The 24052-nt window shown below is 46.7% G+C and overlaps 1 protein-coding gene across 2 annotated transcripts in view; it reads left to right on the top strand.

Moving 5' to 3' along the window:
• b4galnt4 (beta-1,4-N-acetyl-galactosaminyltransferase 4) overlaps nucleotides 1–24052 on the top strand; it is a 603648-nt gene that overhangs the window by 270455 nt on the left and 309141 nt on the right. The gene's annotated exons all lie outside the window — the stretch shown is intronic.

The following is a 24052-nucleotide window of genomic DNA, read 5'->3' as shown; positions in this document are numbered from 1 at the left end:
GCGGCAACATCTTCGACGGTCCTCATGGGGTAGTGGGGCCGTTTAATCGCCATATTCAAGTCCTTGGGGTTGATGCATACCCGTATCTCATTTTTTCCTTTCTTCAACGTGGCAACCATGGTGGAGACCCATTCGGTTGGATCGCTGACAGCCTCCAGCACTCCCATGTTGACCATGTCTTTCAGCATGCTCTCCACCTTGCCCTTCATGGCGAACGACACTCTATGGGGTGGACGGATCACAGGCACCACGGATGGGTCAGTCACGATTTTGTACACCAGCGGCAGCTTCCCCAACTTGTCGTCAAACAGGTCTGGGCACTCGGATAGTGGATCCATCACAGCTTGCACCTCGTGGACCGTACGGTCAAAAGACACCAGACCAAGATCCTGGCAGGCCTGGTTGCTCAGCAACGTCACACAGTCACAGTCCAGAATAAAGAAAGACAGGTCCTTGGAAGATTTCTTCAGCACGCAGTGGAAGGTCGCCCTCCCCACAGGTGTTAGTTCCTCTCCCCCATAGGCACGCAAAACAGAGTGATCTGCAGTCAGCAGCTCATTATTCCTTATCCTGTGGAACAGCGTTGTTGACATTACGTTCACTTTCGCCCCCGTGTCCAGCTTAGCAGAGAAGGACTTATTGTTTACAGTTATGTTCACAGAAGGATCGGGGAGGCGAGATCGGCTGTGTAGGAGAGTGTAAACACTTACATCTCCCGTGGAATAGCTGTTCTCAGAGCTGGGGGCAGTGTCAACAGAGGACTGAGAATCCATCTCGCTATCAACTTGCAGAAGGTTGTTTAGGAGTTGTCTGGGAGCTGAGGGCACTTTCCCACGGGACCGGCAGGCAGCTGCAAAATGGTTAATTCTCCCGCAGAAATTGCAGGTCTTCCCGAGGGCTGGGCACTGTGACTCCGTGGAGTGCACGTAATTGCAGTTTGGACACTTTTGAGATCGTGGGACCCGGGATGTACGAACGGGCCGCGGTGGAGGGCGAAAGTTGTCCCTCATACGTCGTTGTCCAGCAACACCAGTTAGATTTATTGCTCGGCTGTCAGAACCCCTCTGCCCATGCGGAGGGGTGACCACTTCGGCAATGCGGCACGCATGCATTGCCTGAGTCAGGGTTAGGTCAGGCCGTTGCAGCAGGTCGGCATGTAGCTTCTGATCAATCATGCCAGTGACGAGAATGTCCCTGGTGAGCTGGTCGCGCATGGTTTCAAATCGGCACCGCTGGGCAAGGTGCCGCAGGTCAGCGATGAAGCACTCAACAGGTTCATCCGGCTGTTGCTTGCGTGAGAAGAACCTGGCCCGCTCCAGTATACGGTTGGAGGGCAGGTCGCATATCTCCGCGAACTTGCGCAAAAGACATACCGGGTCGTCGACCGATTCAGCTGGCTCGACCGGCTGGTCGTTGTCATCCAGGACTGCTGGTTCGTAGACAAAGGCTTGAGCTCTCTTCATTGCGTTGGGACCGGCCAGGTTGAGCAGGAGTGATGCTTTGACCGCGGCTGGGTCGTGCCGGTGGGCAATATTGACGTAGTGAGTGTAGTCCATCACAAAAGTCGACCATCGCTCCGCAATGTCAGCGTCGAAGACAAGGGGAGATGGCTTTCGGCATGAGGATGCCATGTCAAGGGAAACCCAACACTGGGCACTGACGGGGACAAAATAAATAAAAACCGATAAACGGGAAAGGCGAGTTTAAACTTCTGACACCATGTAAAGGAGTGATAGCTGACACACTGTAACCTTTACTGAGAGTTTAATATAGCACATGGCACACACGTCCCAGCACTGACTGCATCCAGCCTTCAGGCGTACTGGGACCTAGTGGGAGGAACAAAGGGAGGATACTACAGTTATACTAATATGATGGGGCGTGGTTAGTGGTGATGAGGTAACTACATTATAGGTTGCATGCATAACCCATCTACAGGTTTGGTCACGCTAGAGGCAGGAAACATGTTCCAGATGTTGGGGGAGTCCAGACCAAGGGCCCACAGTTTAAGACTAAGGGGTAAGCCATTTAGAATGGAGTTGAGGAAACACTTTTTCACACAGAGAGTTGTGAGTGTGAAATTATCTGCCTCAGAGGCAGTGGAAGCCGGTTCTCTGGATACTTTCAAGAGAGAGCTGGATAGGGCTTTTAAAGATAGCGAAGTCAGGGGATATGGGGAGAAGGCAGGAACGGGGTACTGATTGGGGATGATCAGCGGTGATCACATTGAATGGCGGTGCTGGCTCAAAGGGTCGAATGGCCTACTCCTGCACCTATTGTCTATTGTCTATTGTTTAAAATTTCAGAATACACGACCTTTTGGATAATTTCCCATTTAAGCCTCTAGTATTGAACATCTACTTCTTTCCCTGAAGTAGGAAGAGATATATAACCACACAGACTTTTCTCCTTTGAGAGAAAGGCAATGCAATTGTTATGAAGACCATGCCTAATGTTACCAGTTATATATACACGGGATCATTGACCTTCCTGTGCACCTCAGGCCCAGCGTGGTGCTAGTTACGGTTGAAGTAGCTGGTGCTGAAATGCATTTCAACTCCCCGGGGATAACGAGAGGAAATGTAATTAAAATCCTTGGTTGCTTCTGTAATTAAATCTCTGAGAATTTTGGACGAGGATAGATGCTTCCACAGCCAAACATCCTGTTAATACACACCGCACAGCAAAGTCAGATCATGTCAGAGCATGCTTATCCCTGCAGTACCTGAGCTGAAGCATTTGTAGCTGGTCTAATATGGAGCGCAGCTTAAAATAGCCTTGCAAGACTTCGTATTCTACCCTGAATTAATATCGATAGTCTGCTTGTTATCCCTGTGACCAGACTAACTAAATATTGCCTGTGTGAAGATGTCCATAGCCCCAGAAACAGGTTAGCAAATATAGCGAGAAGGATGAAGAGAATTCTCTGACCAGTACATCTTAGAAGACTGTTAATAAGGACCATTGCACTTTGGGTTGTTTAGTTGAATTTCGAACAAGGTGGCAAGACAACAATTATTGCAGTAATTGCATTATTAAATGGACTACTCAAAAGGAGCTTTGAATCAGAAGGTCACCTTACTGTCTGTAACTGAATAACGTATTAGGTGTTGGCTTTTCTTAGCAGTCAAATTTTTTTTCACCGCTGCATTTGAAGATTATGATTCCAGCGACAAGAACATAGAATCAAAATTGACGTGTGCAGCTGGGGGTGTTATATCTCATATGAGGTGTTAAATCAACATATTATTTACCGTGAACACATAATAACATATGGCATTTTTTTGATAAAGAGAAGGGACCATTTATTTCCTCTACCAGAATCAATGAGATATAAATTATTTAGCCGTTGTTTATTCATTGCTAATTGTGAGACCTCAGCACCCATAAATAGGCCACTGTGCTTCCCTATATTTGTGCATCAATCACCAGAGCACATGTACAAGGACCCACACCATCCTGGCCACACACTCATCTCCCTGCTACCTTTAGGTAGAAGGTACAGGAGCCTGAAGACTGCAACGACCAGGTTCAGGAATAGCTACTTCCCCACAGTCATCAGGCTATTAAACTTGGCTCGGACAAAACTCTGAACATTAATAACCCATTATCTGTTATTTGCACTTTATCAGTTTATTTATTCATGTGTGTATTTACGTATATAATGGTATATGGACACACTGATCTGTTTTGTAGTCAATGCCTACTATGTTCTGTTGTGCTGAAGCAAAGCAAGAATTTCATTGTCCTATCAGGAACACATGACAATCAACTCTCTTGACTCTTGACTTGACTTGACTTGAGCAAATCAGAAAATGCTGGAGGATCTCAGCAGGTCAGGCATCATCTGTGGAGGAAATGGACAGACAACTTTTTGGGTTGGGACCTGTCAATTTTCTCCACAGATACTGCATGACACAATGAGTTCTTCCAGCACTTTGAGTTTTACTCTGGACTCCAGCTTCTGCAGTTGCTTCTATCAAGCATACTTTGTTGGTGTATCACTAATTGGAGAACTACCAACAGTTGTGAAAGGTGACAGCTAAATGCAAGTTTAGTTTAGTTTGGCTTTGTTTAGAGATACAGAGTGGAAATGGGTCCTTTGGCCCACCGAGTCCGCACTGACCAAGGATCACCCGCACACGAGTTCTATGTTAGACACTTTCGCGTCCTACACACCAGGGGCAATTTACTGAAGCCAATTAACCTACAAACACACACTTCCTTGGAATCTGGGAGGAAACCGGAGCACCCAGAGAAAACCCACGTAGTCACATGGGGAGCATACAAATTCCGTACAGACAGCACCCATAATCAGGATTGAACCTGTGTCTGTAGCGTTATAAGGCAATGACTCTCCCGATGCACCACTGTATCACCATTCTGTTCTTCCCTACATTTGTTCGGTCTAACTTTCACAGAAGCAGAGTGAGGAATTGTAATGATGGAAGAATGTTTTTAGCTTGGAGGATATAAACAGTAATACATCTTATTGGAAAGGGCATGAGAATGAATGTGGAAATCAGCAAGGCCATGAATTGAATTGAATTGAATTGAATTGAATCCTTTATTTGTCATTCAGACCTTTCGGTCTGAACAAAATGTCGTTGCCTGCAGCCATACATGTAATGATAAACAACACACAATAAACACAAATTAACATCCACCACAGTGAGTTCACCAAGCACCTCCTCACTGTGATGGAGGCAAAAGTCTTAGGGTTGCTGTCTCTTCCCTCCTCTTCTCCCTCTGCGCTGAGGCGATACCCCACCGGGCGATGGTAAGTCAGTCCCGCGGTTCAAGCTCCGCGGCCCGGGGGTGGCCGAAGCTGCCGCCCTCCAGTCCAGCGGACGCAGTTGTTGCCATGGGAGCTCCGGAAAACAGGCATCAACCTGTGACCCGCGAGCTCCCGACGATGTCTTCCACTGGCCTGCGGCCGAGCCCCGGATTCAGGTCGCCGCCGCCTCAGCTGCCGGAGCACCGTCTCCGCCCCGCACCGGGCCGCCCACACGGGAGCGTCTCAGCCCCGCACCGGGCCGCCCACATGGGAGCGCCTTCCAGCCGGGAGCCGGGCCGCCCACACGGGAGCGCCTTCCAGCCCCGCACCGGGCCGCCCACACGGGAGCGCCTCCCAGCCCCGCACCGGGCCACCCACATGGGAGCGCCTTCCAGCCGGGAGCCGGGCCGCCCTCACGGGAGCACCTTCCAACCGGGAGCCGGGCCGCCCACACGGGAGCACCTTCCAGAAAGATATATTCGATGATTTCCAAATCTCTATAATTCATACAACTTTGTCAGTCAGGTCCCATAACAGCATCCTCCCCTTATATAACGTCACCCTATTATATGTCAGGTATTTTAATATTTTCAGATTAATTGCAGAACTATAACTTAACAGAGTATTTCTGAAGCAATACCTATTGACATCCCAGAAAATAAAAACTTTAAACTCTTTAGCATCATACCTGTATGTAGTTAATTGTTGTCAGAAGCATTAAAAATATTATTTTATTCTCCTTTACCTTGCAGTTTAATCCAATCATTCTTTAACTTACTTTATTTTTACTTCAATGTTTTTCACTTTTACTAATTTCTTCTTATTTACCTCTTATCTATTTCTTATTTTTACTTCTATGCTTTTCTTACTTTATTATTATATCTAACAAAACTTTTCAATATACCTTTTGGTATAGGTCGCAGGGTGACGCTTGTTTGGTCGTGAGTAGTCGCCCAAAGAGTCGTACCTTTTTCTGGTCGCCGCTGGATTTTCAAAATTTTGAAAAATTTCGGCGACCTGCTGCGACTATTACAGGTGCCAGCAAGTCGCCGAAAAAATTGCGTAAGTGGGACAGGCCCTTAAGTGCAGGAAGGAACTGCAGATGCTGGTTTACCCTGAAGATAGGCACAAAATGCTGGAGGCAGCATACTTAGACTGACTTTTGAGAATCCTTCGGGACTTTAACATTGCGGAGTCCGCGATCCCTTTGCCAGAGATCGACCTCGGAGCTCCAACCATGGGTGCTTGCGGAATTAACGTCACGGAGCCCGCGGTCTCTGGTCAGAGACCGACATCGGGAACTACAAGCTGCAGGAGTTTCGACCGCCCCGACGCCGGAGTTTCGATCGCCCCGACGCGGGAGCTTCGACCACCGACTGTGGGACCTTTGATCGCCCCGACAGATGGTTTGACTGCCCTGACCGTGGAAGAAATAAAGAGGACGAAGATTGGACTTTTTTTGCCTTCCATCACAGTGAGGAATGTGGGGAATCCGCTGTGGTGGATGTTTATGTTAACTTTTATGTATTTGTGTGTCTTGTTGCTTCTTTTTCATATGGCTGTATGGTCATTCGCATATCACTGGACCTTAATTGGTACATGTGACAATAAAAGACCTTTGAAACCTTTGAAATACTCAATGCGATACTCAGCTAACTCAGGCAGCATATCTGGAGAAAAGGACTAGGTGTTGTTTCAGGTTGACACCCTTCTTCGGACCTACTACAGCATTTTGTGTCTATCTGAACCAAGCTGTGCCTGTTTTGACTGGAAATTAATCTTCCTTTTCTGCCATTCTTCTCTTTTCATAAATCACATTGATTAAGAACCTGTGCTATTGGGAATGCTGTGCACTAACATCCCAGACACCCCTTCGTCCTCTCCACACTAAAATTCATCCATCAAGTTACTGGACAAGAAATTCATACCACAAGATGGTCTGCTCCTACAGGGCCTGGGGCCCTGTTTATCTATGATGCTTCCTGCAATAATGAGGATTAAGAAACCCTTACTCTACTCACAATCTAATGGAAGGCCACACGAGAATCTGACACCCTTTCATTGATTTCCTTATTTAATAAATCTTGCCAAACTAAAGAGAGAGAGAGAGAGAGCAGGAGTAGAGATTGCAGATTTCAATGCATTTGGGAGTGGAGAGTGGAATATTTTAATCTGGATGGTTTAGTAGCCTAAATATATTTAGAAAACAATTGATTTAGCTCTGTCAAAAAGCTCTAACTGGCTTGACTGCTGCATGCTAATAAGGTGAGGGAGTTGTGGCAAACAAATCATTTTCTTGCTTTCCGAGTGTGGCAACCGAGCTTATTTGAAAATTGGACAGCACTTATCTACTTAGAGAAATGAAAACCTGCTGTATCCTTTATCGAGCCAAAAGTGTCCCTTAATCTATTGAGGTTTTATTGACTTTGAAAAGGTTGGTATTAAAAGCCACAATGGATATTACTGATGTTGTTAAGTATTCCTTTCTGCAAGCCTTAATGCATCTCAATTTATGTGCATCTGATTTGGGGTTTTTCTAAACTGAATAATCAAGAAAATAGCATTTGCAAAGGGCAGCTGAAGGTTATAAAACTTGAGTCATTGTTGTTGAAGTTGCAGTTTTGTAGTTTAAGTTGCAGACTTAAGTTGAAGCAATCAAACTAATCTGTACTCTACGTGTATCTACTAAAATGCTGTAGACATTTGCACTGAAAGCTTCAGGTATTTTATACCTGTTCAAGTGATCCATCAGGAAATTTCTCATGATTTTGAGTGTGACTGACCTAAGGAGCCCACCGGTAGTGGAAGAGAGTCTGATATAAGTTTCAACCCAATCTAATCCTACCCGAGTTACTTCATTGGATCGCACCAAAGAGCGGCAGTCTAGGTTGATATTTCACCACTCCTTAGACTTTACTATAAACTTTGGAGATACAGCGCAGAAACGTGCCCTTTGGCCCACTGCGTCCGCACCGATCAGTGATCACCGCGTAAACTAACACAATCCTGCACACTAGGGCCAATTTTAATGATTTTACCAAAGCCAATTTCAAAGCTGTACATCTTTGGAATGTGGGAGGAAACTGAAGAAAACCCTGCGGTCATGGGGAGAACGTACAAACTACGTACAGACAGTACCCGTAGTCAGGTTCGTGCCCGGGTTCCTGGATCTGTAAGGCAGCAACTCTACCGCTGCACCGCTGTGCCACCATATCTTCCGAGTCCTCATTCACGAGTCCCTGTCCTGCTGAAGGTGAAGGGACTGTTCTCTTTTGCTCCATGAGATTAGCCCATTTATTACAGAGCAGCAACCTGGATTATGAGGACGGAGGCAGGGCATTCACTTCCTCCAGTCTGCTCTGCCACGCAGTTGGACCTTGGCTGAGGTGTAACTTAATCCAAGTTAATTCCATTTTTGGACTCTGTTTTGACTATACCATCCTTCCGCAGATGCTGCCTGACTTGGCTGAGTTCTTCCACTTTTTCTGCTTTGTTTCAGATTCCAGCATCTGTGTTTTATTAATTTTCTACAAAAGAAGCCTGTTTTAAAAGTTCAAGTGAGTTTATTGTCATGTGTCCCTGTATAGGACAATGAAATTCTTGCTTTGCTTAAGCACACAGAAAATAGTAGGCAGTTATTAATAATCAGAGTTTTGTCCGAGCCAGGTTTAATAGTAAGATTAAACGAGAACTTACCAGTTTGAAGTTTGATCGTTATTTTATGAGGAGTAACGTTGAGGGATTACGTGAAGAATCCCGCCAGGACGCATGCGTGTCATTCTTCAAAGCAGCGGTGTGAAATCACAGATAACTGTAATGACTAAACATAGTAAGATTAGAGAAGAGATACCAGTTGAGTATATGATCAAGGGTGGGAGCGGAGGGCACGTAATCCCTCAACGTTACTCCTCATAAAATAACGATCAAACTTCAAACTGGTAAGTTCTCGTTTAATCTTACTATTTTACTTCGGAGTCACGTGAGTGACTACGTGAAGATTTTAAAGCTCTGTGATTTCATGCCGTGGAAACGAGTCCATGCATCACATCTGCCTTGATTATGGGGAGAATAGTGTTAACATCATTAGACATCAATAGGATATTGAAAACCCAACGATAAATATATTAACACCAAATTATAGCCCCTATTTATGGGGTAAATTATATTACAGAACTTAAAATTGTTTCTGCAAATGTTCCAGGTTCAATGACTGGTTTGTTATAAAATCGTTGGAAAGTTTTCTCCATTGACCATCCTGCTGTCTTGAGGATTTGGTCCATAGGAACATCCAACTTCATAGCTGCCGATGTAGCTGCAGCCCTGGTGGAGTGAGATTTAAAATGCTAGTGTCTACTCCAGCCTTATTAGGACCTGTTTGAGCCATCTAGAGATGGTCTGGACTGTCACTGTTTTGAGTGGCTGTTTGTAGCTGATTGAAAGTGACATTTCTTTCCCTCTGATGATCTTAGTATACTCCATATATAATAGTAAGTGTGTTACAATACAGAGACGATCATCTGTCGGGTATGCCCTGAATTCTGTTTTTAGGCCTGCTGACCCCTGTCTGTTCTGTTTGACTAATTCATTGATGTGAAAAGTTAAATTTCCAGATGAAATAGTCATGTTGTCCAGCCTTAGTTTCTGTAGTGACTGGACCCTTTGTGCCGTGACCAAGGCCATCAGCATGACTGTTTTCATAGTCAGTTTCTGTAGGGACAGAGCTGTAGCTGGAGACCAGTTTCTTAACATGGTCAGTACAATGCTCACATCCCATATTTGGGAGTACCTGGTTCTTGGGGGATTAACATTAAAATGCCCCTCATGAGTTTGATTACCAGGGTGTGTCCCAACAGAATGCCGCTCTGTTCCTTGCCACAGGTATGTTGACAGAGCACTTCTGGCGCAGTTGATGGCACTATGACTGAGCCTCTCATCGTAATGGAGGCTTGCCAGGAATTCCAGAACAGACGGGATGTTCATAGATCTGTGGGTGATGATTATTGTTGTGACAGTACTTCCCATTTCTTGATGACACCAAGTACTGTTTTTTGGTGGACTGTCTGTGGGCCGCTGAAATAATATCCACTGTTCGGTCCGTCAGTCCCAGGTGTAGTAGAGGTGCTTTCAAACTCTACAAATTAATAGGTTTATATAATTATGACATGGGTAACTTCCCCTTGTTGCGGGATGAACCAGTAAATTAGGTCTATGATGGATGGTGATGCATGGTTCTAATACCATGTCGAGTATCACCGGGACCCATGGTTTAGTAGGCCAATCGGGTACTATCAAAATACCAGACGCGGAGTCTTGCTGTATATTCCTAAATACCCGACTGATGAGGCAGAAAGGAGGGAATGCATAAATAAACAATCCCCCAATGCAGCGAAAATGCATCTGTTGCCACTGCCCCAGGTTCTGGTTCCCATGAACATAATTCGATAGCTGGTGTGAGCCTGGATGCGAATAGGTCGATATCTGGTGTTCCATACCGTGCTGTAATTTCAGCAAATACATTTTTATCCAACATCCATTCAGTGTTTTCATTGAATTTGCGTGACCTGTTGTCTGCCACTAAATTTAGTTTACCTGGTAAGTAGGTAGCTATATCCAAATATCTCTCTCTGGATACACTATTGCCAAATTGTGTTGGCCAGATTGTCACATAATGTCGATTTGTTTCCACCCATATGGTTGATATATGCTACCACGGTGGTGTTGTCAATTTGTAGTCTAACATGCTGGTGATATAACCCAGAACAATATGACTTAAGGCCATGGAATACACTTAACATTTCCAGGTAGTTTATGCCCAGTGTTTGTAATAATGATGCCTCCTGTGCATTCCATCTCCCCCACAGCTGGAGATGGAAATGGTAGCACCCCATCCAAGTACACCGGCGTCAGTTTATAGTTCCATAGACGGGCAGCTGATAATGTTTGGATAGGAACAATGCCTAATGTTATCTTTCCACCATTTTAGTTCCATTATGGCCTCTGTTGGTAGCTTCATTGGTCTGTCAAAATGACCACCATAATTTTTGAGTGCTCGTATTTTAGCCCTCTGTAATTTTTGATAATGTAAAGGTCCGATTTGTGTGGCTGGAAACGCAGCCACTATTATGCCAATTATTCTTGCTACCAGTCTGATGGATGGTTTTGTGATGTCAATGATTTTGCTGCAAGCCTCCATTAAGGCTGTAACCTTTTCTTTCGGCAAAGTCACTGACATGTGAACTGAGTTAAGGGTGAACCCCAGATGATCCATTGTGTTAAATAACATCTGTGGTCACCTCTAATGGGTACTGTATAGTAAGCATCTTTTAAAACGATGCTTGCCATGTAGTAACCTAGGAAATCAATTGCTTAGCAGTAACAAAGGTTTCCATCTAGTAATGAATATATAGTACGAAAGTATTCAAAGTAGTCAAATCTATGATGATGCGGCAACCACCATCTTGTTTACAATAAAGATTATGGACACAAATTCCTGTGATACGTGTTGGGTTTCCTCCATTACTCCTTTTTTTATATGGCCACTGTAGTTCAGCATGCGCTTTTGATTTTCCTTTGCCTGTAAGCACGAACATTCGGTTCGGTACATGCTGAACTGGAGGATTATGTTTTTGTATAAATTCTATGGTATAACCCTATACTTCTGAAAATATAAGTGTCGGTAGTTAATTTATTCCATGCATCCAGATAGAATTGTAATCTCCCACCAACATCGTAAGGAACCAGACCCACCTACCTCCATGGTTACTATTGGTAGGTTTGTTACTTTTTCAGCATCCTCCGTGGACGTTGAGGCGCCGGTGTCTGGATCTGTAGTTGGGTCGGTGTTGAGGGTTAGCGCATTCCCCAGGAAGGCCGGTCTGGGCCATGGCCTAAAAAGACCGATGTTGAATGTTCCTGGCCTTTGAGCTTTCACCAGTTTGTCTTAGCCGACTGGTGGTGCATAGGGGTGCTTTTTCTGGCCGAAGTAGTTTTTAGACGTTGCTTTAATGAGCCCCAGGGTTTTACCCTCTTCGTCAAGTTCTTTTATCTGTTTTGATAAGTTGCCTCCAAATAGTAATATTGGTGGTTTGGAGGTTCCAGGTTTGCATAGGCCTGCAAATTAGGGTCTAAAGCCGGTTGGATGGCACTTCTCCTAATGCTGTTTACTCGTATTGGTAGTTGCAAAATAAAGCCAGTGCATCCTGGTGATCTTGTGTCATGTCTTTTTTGTTTATTGTGCGGGCGAAACCGTAATTCCCGCGTTAGGACTTTCAGAACTTTCTGTAGTTTCAAGTCCCTGACTCTGATTGAGGCTCCGACATGTTTCCAAATACACTGGTTGACACTGGGAACATTCAATTTTTTGCAGTTCCCTGGTGGTAAGTGTCTTGCTGTGGTGTCCAATAATGCCTGTCCTTATAGCTGGTTGAATGACAAGTAGTTGATACTTGCAGCTATTTTAGGTTCCAGGTTTTGGCCAGTTTGGTTAGGTTGAATAAACTGGGACACCATATCCAATAGGTTTTCTTGCACCCCATGTGCACTAGGGTTATGTTCTGCACCCCTCTTCAGGGTCAGCCCAGAATTGACCCCCTGTACTCCCCTCTGATGAGGGAGAAACACTGTGCAGCCCTACAAGAGGTACTGCTGTAGGACTTACTAGCTGCCCACTGTGACTAGTCTCCATCTCCCGGAGCCTGTCACTTTGGAGTACTTGCTCCAACAGCCGCTCCAACTGGCTCTAATGCTCTCGGGCACTGGCCACTCGCGGCTGCTCAAGTTCCTGCAACCGGCTGCAGGAACTGGAGCAGGAGCGACTTCAGGAGCAGCTGCGACGGCCAGTGCCCGTGAGCATTGGAGCTGGTTGGAGCGGCTGCAGGAACTGGAGCAGGAGCGACTTCAGGAGCAGCTGCGACGGCCAGTGCTCTTGTTCCTCGCTCCCAGCCGCTCCAACCGGCTCCAATGCTCTCGGGCACTGGCCGCACGCGGCTGCTCCTGAAGCCGCTCCAACCGGCCCCAATGCTCACGGGCACTGGCCGCTCGCGGCTATTCAGAGTCGGACTCATCAGCGTCAACGACTCTGTTAGTTTTTTGCTTCGCTTTGCCGCCCGGCCGTGGCCGGTGCGGGAGCGAAGTCGGGCACAGCTGTTCCCATTACGGGAGATTGGCGTGCCGTTGGCTGCTGCTGCTGGCTGCCCGCAACTCCGCGGTTCTCCCCCGCCAGCTTTTTCGCAGCCTTCGTGGATCTGGTCCATGTCTTCACCTGTAAGGTAAGTGGAAGGAATGCAGAGTCACCTTACCTGCTGTTCCCGGCTTTCAAATTCTGCCGCTAAGGGGAACGTCGTTCCCCCTGCTGTGACTCGTTGCAATGCGTGTAGCGAAATGACACGCATGTGTCCTGGCGGGGTTCTTCACGTAGTCACTCACGTGACTCCGAAGTAAAATAGCCTGATGGCTGTGGGGAAGTAGCTATTCCTGAACCTGGTTGTTGCAGTCTTCAGGCTCCTGTACCTTCTACCTGAAGGTAGCAGGGAGATGAGTGTGTGGCCAGGATGGTGTGGGTCTTTGATGATACTGCCAGCCTTTTTGAGGCAGCGACTGCAATAAATCCCCTCGATGGAAGGAAGGTCAGAGCCGATGATGGACTGGGCAGTGTTTACTACTTTTTGTAGTCTTTTCCTCTCCAGGGCACTCAAATTGCCGAACCACGCCACGATGCAACCGGTCAGCATGCTCTCTACTGTGCACCTGTAGAAGTTTGAGAGAGTCTTCCTTGACAAACCGACTCTCCGTAATCTTCTCAGGAAGTAGAGGCGCTGATGAGCTTTTTTGATAATTGCGTTAGTGTTCTCGGACCAGGAAAGATCTTCAGAGATATGCACGCCCAGGAATTTGAAGTTCTTGACCCTTTCAACCATCGACCCGTTGATATAAATGGGGCTGTGGGTCCCCCTCCTACTCCTTCCAAAGTCCACAATCAGTTCCTTGGTTTTGCTGGTGTTGAGGGCCAGGTTATTGCGCTGGCACCATATGGACAGTTGCTCGATCTCCCTTCTATATTCTGACTCATCCCCATCAGTGATACGCCCCACAATAGTGGTGTTGTCAGCGAACTTGATGATGGAGTTCGCACTGTGGTTGGCTACGCAGTCATGGGTATAGAGTGAGTACAGCAGGGGGCTGAGCACACAGCCTTGAGGTGCTCCCGTGCTGATTGTAATCGAGGCTGACACATTTCCACCAATACGAACAGACTGTGGTCTGTGGATGAGGAAGTCGAGGATCCAGTTGCAGAGGGATGCGCAGAGACCCAGTTCTGCGAGTTTGGTAACCAGTTTGGAGGGGATGATTGTGTTGAATGCCGAGCTGTAATCGATGAATAACAGCCTGACATATGAGTTTTTGTTGTCCAAGTGGTAAAGACTTTTACCTCTCAAATGTATTTTAAAATCTTTTTTTCATACCTGCCTCAACCACTTCTTCTGGCAGCTCGTTCCATGTGTCTACCACCCTCTATGTGAAAGGTTGCCCCTCAGCTTCCTATTTTTTCCTCTCACCTAAAATCATACCCTCTAGCTTTTCATTATCCTACCTAGGAAAAAGACTGTGCATTCACCCTGTCTATTCCCTTCATGATTTCATGCACCTCAACCCTTGATTTGTCCAAGGAATGTCCAAGGAATAAAGTCCTAGCCTGCCCAACCTCTCCCTGTAGCACAGGCCCGTGAGCCCTGGCAACATCCTCATAAATCTTCAATGCACACTAACCAACATCATTACATTTTTCCTATAGTAGTGTGACCAAAACTAAATGTACTATGTGCAGCCCCACCAACATCTTGCATAACTGCAACTTAACCTCCAAACCTCCACAATCCATACCATGATTGATGAAGGTCAGTATGCCAAAAGCTTTTATTTAAACTTAATGCTGTCCTGGAGTATCACCAAGCCAGTATGAATCTCCTTCCTTTTTACCTGCAAACTCCTAGGTCCTCCAGATTCCATCCTTCAGGTGTTCTCAGTGAGTTTCTGTATAGCAGGACTACACAGGGACGGCATAGTGGCACAGTGGTTGAGTTGCACCTGCACCTGCACCGCCATTCAATATGATCATGGCTGATCATCCAACTCAGTATCCCGTACCTGCCTTCCCTCCATACCCTCTGATCCCCTTAGCCACAAGGGCCACATCTAACTCCCTCTTAAATATAGCCAATGAACTGGCCTCGACTACCCTCTGTGGCAGGGAGTTCCAGAGATTCACCACTCTCTGTGTGAAAAAAGTTCTTCTCATCTCGGTTTTAAAGGATTTCCCCCTTATCCTTAAGCTGTGACCCCTTGTCCTGGACTTCCCCAACATCGGGAGCAATCTTCCTGCATCTAGCCTGTCCAACCCCTTAAGAATTTTGTACGTTTCTATAAGATCCCCTCTCAATCTCCTAAATTCTAGAGAGTATAAACCAAGTCTATCCAGTCTTTCTTCATAAGACAGTCCTGACATCCCAGGAATCAGTCTGGTGAACCTTCCCTGCACTCCCTCTATGGCAATAATGTCCTTCCTCAGATTTGGAGACCAAAACTGTACGCAATACTCCAGGTGTGGTCTCACCAAGACCCTGTACAACTGCAGTAGAACCTCCCTGCTCCTATACTCAAATCCTTTTGCTATGAAAGCTAACATACCATTCGCTTTCTTCACTGCCTGCTGCACCTGCATGCCCACTTTCAATGACTGGTGTACCATGACACACAGGTCTCGCTGCATCTCCCCTTTTCCTAGTCGGCCACCATTTAGATAATAGTCTGCTTTCCTGTTTTTGCCACTGTCTTGCTGAAGTGAAGAGGACTGGATTCATTGCATCCAACACCTCCTGGAACATTTAGCCCATGCCAAACTTCAGCTAGGCTTCTGTCAGAATGAATGTGATAGACTGACTGGCCCTTGCTGATATAAACTTATTCCTGTACAATTAACCCTCACCAAATCTGCCCCCAACCAACAAACCTGTGTGTGCAGGGTGGCACTGTGGTGCAGCAGTAGAGTTGCTGCCTTACAGCACCAGAGACCCATGTTCAATCCTGACTACGGGAGCTGTCTGTACGGAGTTTGTACGTTCTCTCTACGTTGTACGTTGTCCGTGCTATTCATCTTTGTTACACTTTATGATTTTGAACGCGTTTTCTTGATTCTTTTGGGAATCAGTTGTTCAGAGTTTGTACGTTCTCCCTGTGACAGGGTAGGTTTTATCCGGGTGCTCCGGTTTCCACCCACATTACAAAGACATACAGGTTTGTAGGTCAATTGGGTTCTGTGTGTTGCAAAATTGTGCCTGGTGTGTAGGATAGTACGAGTGTACGTGGTGATCACTGGTCTGTGTGGACTCGGTGTGTTGAAGGGCCTGTTTCCTCACTGTATCTCTCAAGTCTAAAGTAAAGTCTAAACCCCCTGAACACTAGATATAATTAAGACAAAAAAGACAGACTTTACAGTAAATACGAGCCATCAATTGGAACCCAGCCACCCAAGCCTGACTTCTGAATTACTAAGCTTGACGGCTCTTTCAGCAACATCTTTTAAACAAACCAAAGGTTTACCTTAACTCTTGAGTATAACCCCAATCAGGGTGCATAAAGACAAGTGGAATTGTACTATGGCAATGAGGACATTGCCCAGATGGAAATAGCAGTTTGCGGTTAGGCTAATAATCTCAGTTGACTAGAAGACCCTCTGACGAAATAAATTCCGTCTCATCTCCTTTCTAAAGATACATCCTTTTATTCCTAGGCTCTGGCCTCTGGTCCTAGATTCTCCCACTCTCCCACTAAACATCCTCTCCACATTAACTATATTCCGGCTTGTCATTATTTGGTAAGTTTCAATGAGCCATGTGCCTATCTAAAAGCCTTCTGTAATGCCCCCATTGTATCTGCCTCCACCACTGCCCTTGGACATGCATTCCTTGCCCCCACCACTGTCTGTGTAAAAAACCTGCCCCGCACATCGCCATTAAACTTTCCCCCCTCTCACTTTATGGCTATTCCCTCTGGTGTTAGACATTTGGATCCAGGGGGATAAAAGGTTCTGGCTGTCTAATGTATCTACTCCTCTCATAATTTTATATACTTACATCGTCTCCCCTCAACCTCCGACATTCCAGAGAACACAATCCAAGTTTATCCAACCTCCCCTAGTAGCTGAAATTCTCAAGTCAATTCATCATTCTGGTAAACCTAACCTCAGTGATGCAGTTCTTCTACTCATTCTTCCACATGTGTTCATTCCGCTAACAATGTTAACATATTTCAAATACTACAAAGTACCTACATTGTGCAGTGGGAGTGGATGTGGTGTGGTGGAGGACAAGGGTGGGGGAAAAATCTGTCGGGTGATCAGGGTTGTTTTCAATAATTCAGTCATCTCTAAAGCTATTGAAATAATTATAATGTTGCTTGAAAAATGTGTTTTTTAAAATTTCCTGGCATGAAGTTGTCTGGTAAAATTAATATTTAACACCTCATGTGTGCAGGTTTTCTGGCAGTGGGAACATGTTTATCAGGAAATAACAGGGCAAAAAACCACAGAATTGGTCTCTGTGGAGAGATTGCAATGCAATTTTGTCTCATTTAAGTGAATCATTTTGTAAATTTCCATTGCCTTCGTGTTTTCTTAATTAAAAGTCTTCAGTCAGAATTTTCATGCCTGACAGAGAAAGGTTCATCCCTTTGCGATTCAGAAGGAAAAATGAAGGATATCTGCCTCGTCAGTCAATAACATCCCTTGTATCAATAACTATGTAGAACACGAAACCTCCTAATGGAATTCAGTGGTTTCATCTGTACCTGATACCAACGTGATTTGTATTATTCATATTCTTTGCAAAAAATCAAGTTTTTCTTCTGAGTATTTTCTCTGCCTCGTGGTTGCACAGGCTTTTTCTCCTTCCACTTCCCTCCTTCCACCGCGGTTCCTTCTCCCTCCATCCGTGGTTAGGTGGGTGGCTGCAACTGCTTATTTCCGTGGAAATAGGATTTGCAGATTATGGAGAAGGAATAGACAACAGGATGGATGAGTAAGGCGAGTGACTGAAAATGAATCAGCCCGATTTTGCTCCTTGAGTTAGAAAAGCACTAAAAGGGGTCAACTTTGTTAAAAGATGACAAAACAGCAGGTATACTTTTCACAGATGCTGCATTGCATACAAGCAGATTGTGGGGAAAACATTCTTTGCAGAGAATGTGTCTGACCAGTTTCATTGACTTCTGATACAGTTTTTTTTAATAGTCTTTAGTTACTCTCACTTGTCTGCAGGTATAAACCTCTCGGACGCCTCCTCATACCCACATCTTGGACCATGACCCCACCAATGAACATCAGGTCACTGCCTACCCACACCATCATGGATATCATCACTTCCGAAGATCTCCCTTCCACAGTTTCCAACCTAATAATGCACCAGTGCCACCATGCCGGCTTCATTCTCTTACATCCACAAAGATAGTCTCAGTAAGCCTATTATTTCTTGCCCCACTGAACTTATACCCTCATACAGGTGACACAGTGGTGCAGCAGTAGAGTTGCTGCCTTATCGCGCCAGAGACCCAGCTTCGATCCTGACTACAGGTGCTGTCTGAATGGTGTTTGTACATTCTCCCGTGACCGCGTGGGTTTTCTCTGGGTGCTCCGGTTTCCTCCCACATTGTCCCCAGTGTGTACGATAGAACTGGTGTGTACGGGTGTTTGCTGGTCGGCGTGTACTCAGTGGGCCAAGGGGCCTGTTTCCATGCTGTATCACTAAACTTAAAAAACTATACTTTGAATCTATCTTGTCTCCCCTTGCCCAATCTGTTCACACCTACATCCAGGACACCTCGCATGCCCACCACTATTTTTACAACCTCCAATCCCCTAACTCCCACGGTCTCATCTTCTCCATGATCATCCATTGCATATACACTCTGTCCTCCATTAGGAAGACATCAGGTTCACCTTCTCGTTGGTATGTGGAACAGTCCTTGTTCCGAATTTATTGTGATGCCTACCACTCACCCAAATCTTTCTCAGCTACATATATGACTAAAGATTGTTACAAAAAACTGGAGTAACTCAGCGGGACAGGCAGCGTCTCTGGAGAGAAGGAATGGGTGACGTTTTGGTTCTGGTTCAGGATAAGGGAAATGAGAGATATAGACAATGATGTAGAGAGATAAAGAACAATGAATGAAAGATATGCAAAAAAGTAACGATGATAAAGGAAACAGACCATTGTTAGCCGTGTGGTACACAAAATTGCTGAAGAAACTCAGCGGGTGCAGCAGCATCTATGGAGCGAAGGAAATAGGCCACGTTTCGGGCCGAAACCCTTCTTCAGACTGATGGGGGGTGGGAGAAAGAAGGAAAAGGGGAGGAGGGGGAGGAGCCCGAGGGCGGGCGGATGGGAGGGTGGGAGGAGACAGCTAGAGGGTTAAGGAAGGGGAGGAGACAGCAAGGGCTAGCAAAATTGTGAGAATTCAATGTTAATGCCATACGGACGCAAGGTCCCCAGACGGAATATGAGGTGTTGTTCCTCCAATTTCCGCTGTTGCTCACTCTGGCAATGGAGGAGACCCAGGACAGAGAGGTCGGATTGGGAATGGGAGGGGGAGTTGAAGTGCTGAGCCACCGGGAGTTCAGGTAGGTTATTGCGGACTGAGCGGAGGTGTTCGGCGAAACGATCGCCCAACCTACGCTTGGTCTCCCCGATGTAAATCAGCTGACATCTAGAGCAGCGGATGCAGTAGATGAGGTTGGAGGAGATACAGGTAAACCTTTGTCGCACCTGGAACGACTGCTTGGGTCCTTGAATGGAGTCGAGGGGGGAGGTGAAGGGACAGGTGTTGCATTTCTTGCGGTTGCAACGGGAAGTGCCCGGGGAGGGGGTGGTGCGGGAGGGAAGGGAAGAATTGACGAGGGAGTTGCGGAGGGAGCGGTCTTTGCGGAAGGCAGACATGGGGGGAGATGGGAAGATGTGGCGAGTGGTGGGGTCACATTGGAGGTGGCGGAAATGGCGGAGGATTATGTGTTGTATTTGGCGGCTAGTGGGGTGAAAGGTGAGTACCAGAGGGACTCTGCCCTTGTTGCGAGTGCGGGGATGGGGAGAGAAAGCAGTGTTACGGGGTATGGATGAGATCCTGGTGTGAGCCTCATCTATGGTGGAGGAGGGGAATCCCCGTTCCCTGAAGAACGAGGACATTTCCGATGCCCTGGTGTGGAATGTCTCATCCTGGGAACAGATGCGGGGTAGGCGGAGGAATTGGGAGTAGGGGATGGAGTCTTTACAGGGGGCAGGGTGGGAAGACGTGTAGTCCAGATAGCCATGTGAGTCAGTGGGTTTGTAATGTATGTCGGTCAGGAGTCTGTCCCCTGCGATGGAGATGGTGAGGTCAAGGAATGGTAGGGAAGTGTCGGAAATCGTCCAGGTGTATTGGAGTGCCGGATGGAAGTTGGTGGTGAAGTGGATGAAGTCAGTCAGTTGTGTGTAGGTGCAGGAGGTGGCCCCAAAGCAGTCGTCAATGTAACGGAGGTAGAGGTCGGGGATGGGGCCCTGGTACGTCGTTGGATGGAAACGAGAAGTTGGTGTGGCTTGGGTGGGGGAGGGATAGAGAAAGAGGGAATGCCGGGACTACCTGAAGTTAGAGAAATCAATATTCATATGACTGGGCTGCAAGCTGCCCAAGCTTAATATGAGATGCTGTTCCTCCAATTTGCATTTAGCCTCACTTGGACAGAAAGTTCAGTGTAGAGGTGCTGTATCCTGGGCTCATGCAGAACTTGCAATAGATATCTATCATTGTCTATTGCAAAGATCTTAGAGCAGAGCAAGATGGGCTACTCCTGTGAAATACAATGGGCTGACATGTAATACGCTACGGAGGGGATCCTGGGCATTTTTCCCCGCTCATTTTAGTAACCGGAGCCTGCCTGACCCGACCCGACTCGCAGTGTAATCAATGTTGCGGGGCAACAGTTTGTGTGTGTGTGATATAGGGTTAGAATCATAATTCTGTCAGTTCATACTTCTTGTCAAGAATAAAATTTGACTCTGGTAATTGTCTTTTTTAATGTTTTCTAAATCATTTCTTTTTAAATGGCTCACAAGCAGTGTTTGAGTTGATTTTGTAGTAACCGGAACCTACCCGACCCGACCCGACTCGCAGGGTAATTGACATTGCGGGGGAAGTTTTTGTGCGTGATATAGGGTTAGATTCATAATTCTGTTAATTCTTGTTAAAGAATAAAATGTTTATAAACACACATACATGAATGTGATATAAATGTATATAATCATATAACACACACAATTATATTTCTTCTGATCCAATGATGAACTTTATTTCAGACTAGACAAGGGACATTAAATAAGAAACATTGTAAACCTCCCCGCAACTTCACACACACTAGGCCTTATCCCCACCCCTCAACCCTCCCCCCCCCCCCCCCCCCGGCACTCCCTCGCCTGCCCCCACACTACAATGTCTCCCCCCCTCCTATGCCCCTCTCCCCGCTGCCCCACACTCCCTCTCCCCGCTGCCCCACACTCCCTCTCCCCGCTGCCCCGGGCCGCACACTCCCTCTCCCCGGGCCGCACACTCCCTCTCCCCGGGCCGCACACTCCCTCTCCCCGGGCCGCACACTCCCTCTCCCCGGGCCGCACACTCCCTCTCCCCGCTGCCCCGGGCCGCACACTCCCTCTCCCCGGGCCGCACACTCCCTCTCCCCGGGCCGCACACTCCCTCTCCCCGGGCCACACACTCCCTCTCCCCGCTGCCCTGGGCCCCGCACTCCTTCTCCCCGCTGCGGAAACAAAGATCCGATCTTTGGCCGGAAGCAAGATGGCGGAACAAGATGGCGGAACAAGATGGCGGGGGCTGGTTGCTAAAATGGGTCCTATAATCGCCCATGAATCCGCCCATGAGCGTACTACACGTTTGCGTGAGAGTAACCCATCTTGCTCCGCTATAAGATATTTGGTCTATTGCATTTGGTGCTTTTCATGTGGCCTCCATTACATTGGCGTGACCAAGCATTGACTAAGCCTTTGCCAAGTAACTACACAATGTCTGCAGTGGCCATCTTGAGTTCCCAACTGCATGCCATTTCAACTCCCTTCCCGTTCCCACGTTGATATATGTCCTCGGTCTTCTCTATTGTCAGGGTGAGGGCAAACGCAAACTAGAAGAACAACATCCCATGTTCTGCCTGGGTCGTCTACCACCCAGCGGTATGAAAGTTGAACCTGACAATTTCAGGTAACCGGGACTCCTTGTGTTCATTTTTCTCTCCTGATTCACCTAGGTTCCCTCACCATACCCTCCCGCCCCCAGTTACTGTGTTTATTTCCCCCTCCCCACCTGCTTCCATCTGCCCAACACCCACACACTTAACCGACGTCTGCCCTTCGTCCCTCCCTTATCTGGTTCCACTCGTCACCTTCCTGGCTTATCAGATTCCTGAATCTCCTACCATTTCCCGTTTCCACTAATCTCCATCCTCTGTCTCCGCCTCTACCCTCCTCTCCTCCCAACTGGCTCCAAGTGCCCATCATCCCCTCCTCACTCGGTCCCACCTGTCACTTCCTTCACCCCCTCCTCCACACCTCTTTATGTGCACTACCGCCCCTCTACACTCTCTGTCCTGATGCAGGGTCTTGACCTGAAATGTTGACCATCCCTCTGCCTCCACAGATACTGGCTGAACCGCTAAGTTCCAGTGTTATTTTTTTGCTAGAGACATTCTTATTCTCCTTTTGGATATTTTCAGGCTCCATGCTTATGCAATATCTATCTGTTCACTGCATCCTGACAATAACACTCATTAGGTTCATACCGACATTCTGTTTCACCCAGGCCTGTGCACAATCCAGCAAATATACCCATTCCTTGTCTCAGCTTGGCCCATTTCCCTAATTTCCCACTATTTTTAAGTATATCCTTACCCTGAGTAAGAGTCATGTCAACATTATACATTTCACTGTCTCTCAATGTGGTAATGGAGTAACAAACTGGAAGCCAAGTTATTCAGAAGATAGACACAAAATTCTGGAGTGGGTCAGGCAGCATTTCTGAGAAAAGGAATAGGTGACGTTTTGGGTCGAGACCCTTCCTCAGTCCCTAGTACAACTCGGTACATGTGACAAATAAAATTGAACTATTGAAATAAAGTACCATTGAATTAATGTCTCACTCTTTGTAGAGGAAATTTGAGTAGCACACACAGTGGCGGACTGGGTCTAAAAATATTGGTTGCCAGTAGACAAAGGGGGTCCACTTCATCAGGGGCCCACTTGATATAGAGGGCCCACTTCATCAGGGGCCCACTTGCCATCAGGCAAGCTGACACCCTGGCCAGTATGCCACTGAGCACACATGCCCGGCAAGACATGGATATCAGTGCAGTAAATGTGGAAAACAGAATCTTATCCCAGGAGGAAGGAATGCTGCATGTTAGCCGTGTGCTTGGTGGCTGGCAGTGTGGAAGTGGGATTGAATGAGACGGAGGTAGAGGCAAACAGGCATACAGTGAGCGATTATGGCAGGCTCAGCAGCAAGGGGAAAGGAACTTGCATCAAACAATCCCTGGCCTTTCCAAAAGCACTCCACCGTCGTTAATGAAGCACTTTGGCAATTGTAACGAAAAATAGCATCCAATTTATGCACACCATAGCAGCAGTGAGAAAAAAAATCACTGTTTTCTTCAGATGCTTGTTGAGGAATAATTATTAGCCAGAATGCCTGAAGAACTGTTCTAGTCTGCTTCCTCTAGTGTCTAGGAGTAAACAATGCCTTGTTTAATCTCTTGCACAAAGCATGGCACATCTAACAGCGTGGTGCTCTCAGTATACATTAAATTGTCGGTATAAACTGAACTTTAGAGTAAAGCTTCAATCTTCATTTGTAGACTGCTACCTTCTGAGGCAAGACTGATTCCCAGGGTACTTCCTGTATATGGACAAATCAAAGGCGTTTTGGTCTAAGACTAACCAAACATTTGTTGCTGGCATTGATTTCACCATTTCACCCACTAGAAAAGAATAAAGTCTCTGGACTTAAATTCGGCAGAGAAAGTTTGAGGTCTTACTGTCTCCGACTACATTCTATCTCTGTCCCGCCCAGAGATGCTACCTGGAGAGGAATGGGTGACGTTTCGAGTCGAGTCCCTTCTTCGGACTGATGTCAGGGGAGTGGGCGGGACAGAGATAGAATGTAGTCGGAGACAGTAAGACCTCAAACTTTCTCTGC

This window comes from Amblyraja radiata, chromosome 20, assembly GCF_010909765.2.
Source record: "Amblyraja radiata isolate CabotCenter1 chromosome 20, sAmbRad1.1.pri, whole genome shotgun sequence".
NCBI classification, from domain to species: Eukaryota; Metazoa; Chordata; class Chondrichthyes; order Rajiformes; family Rajidae; genus Amblyraja; species Amblyraja radiata.
The sequence above is the reverse complement of the archived record's forward strand: the minus strand, read 5'-3'. Positions and strand labels throughout refer to the sequence as shown.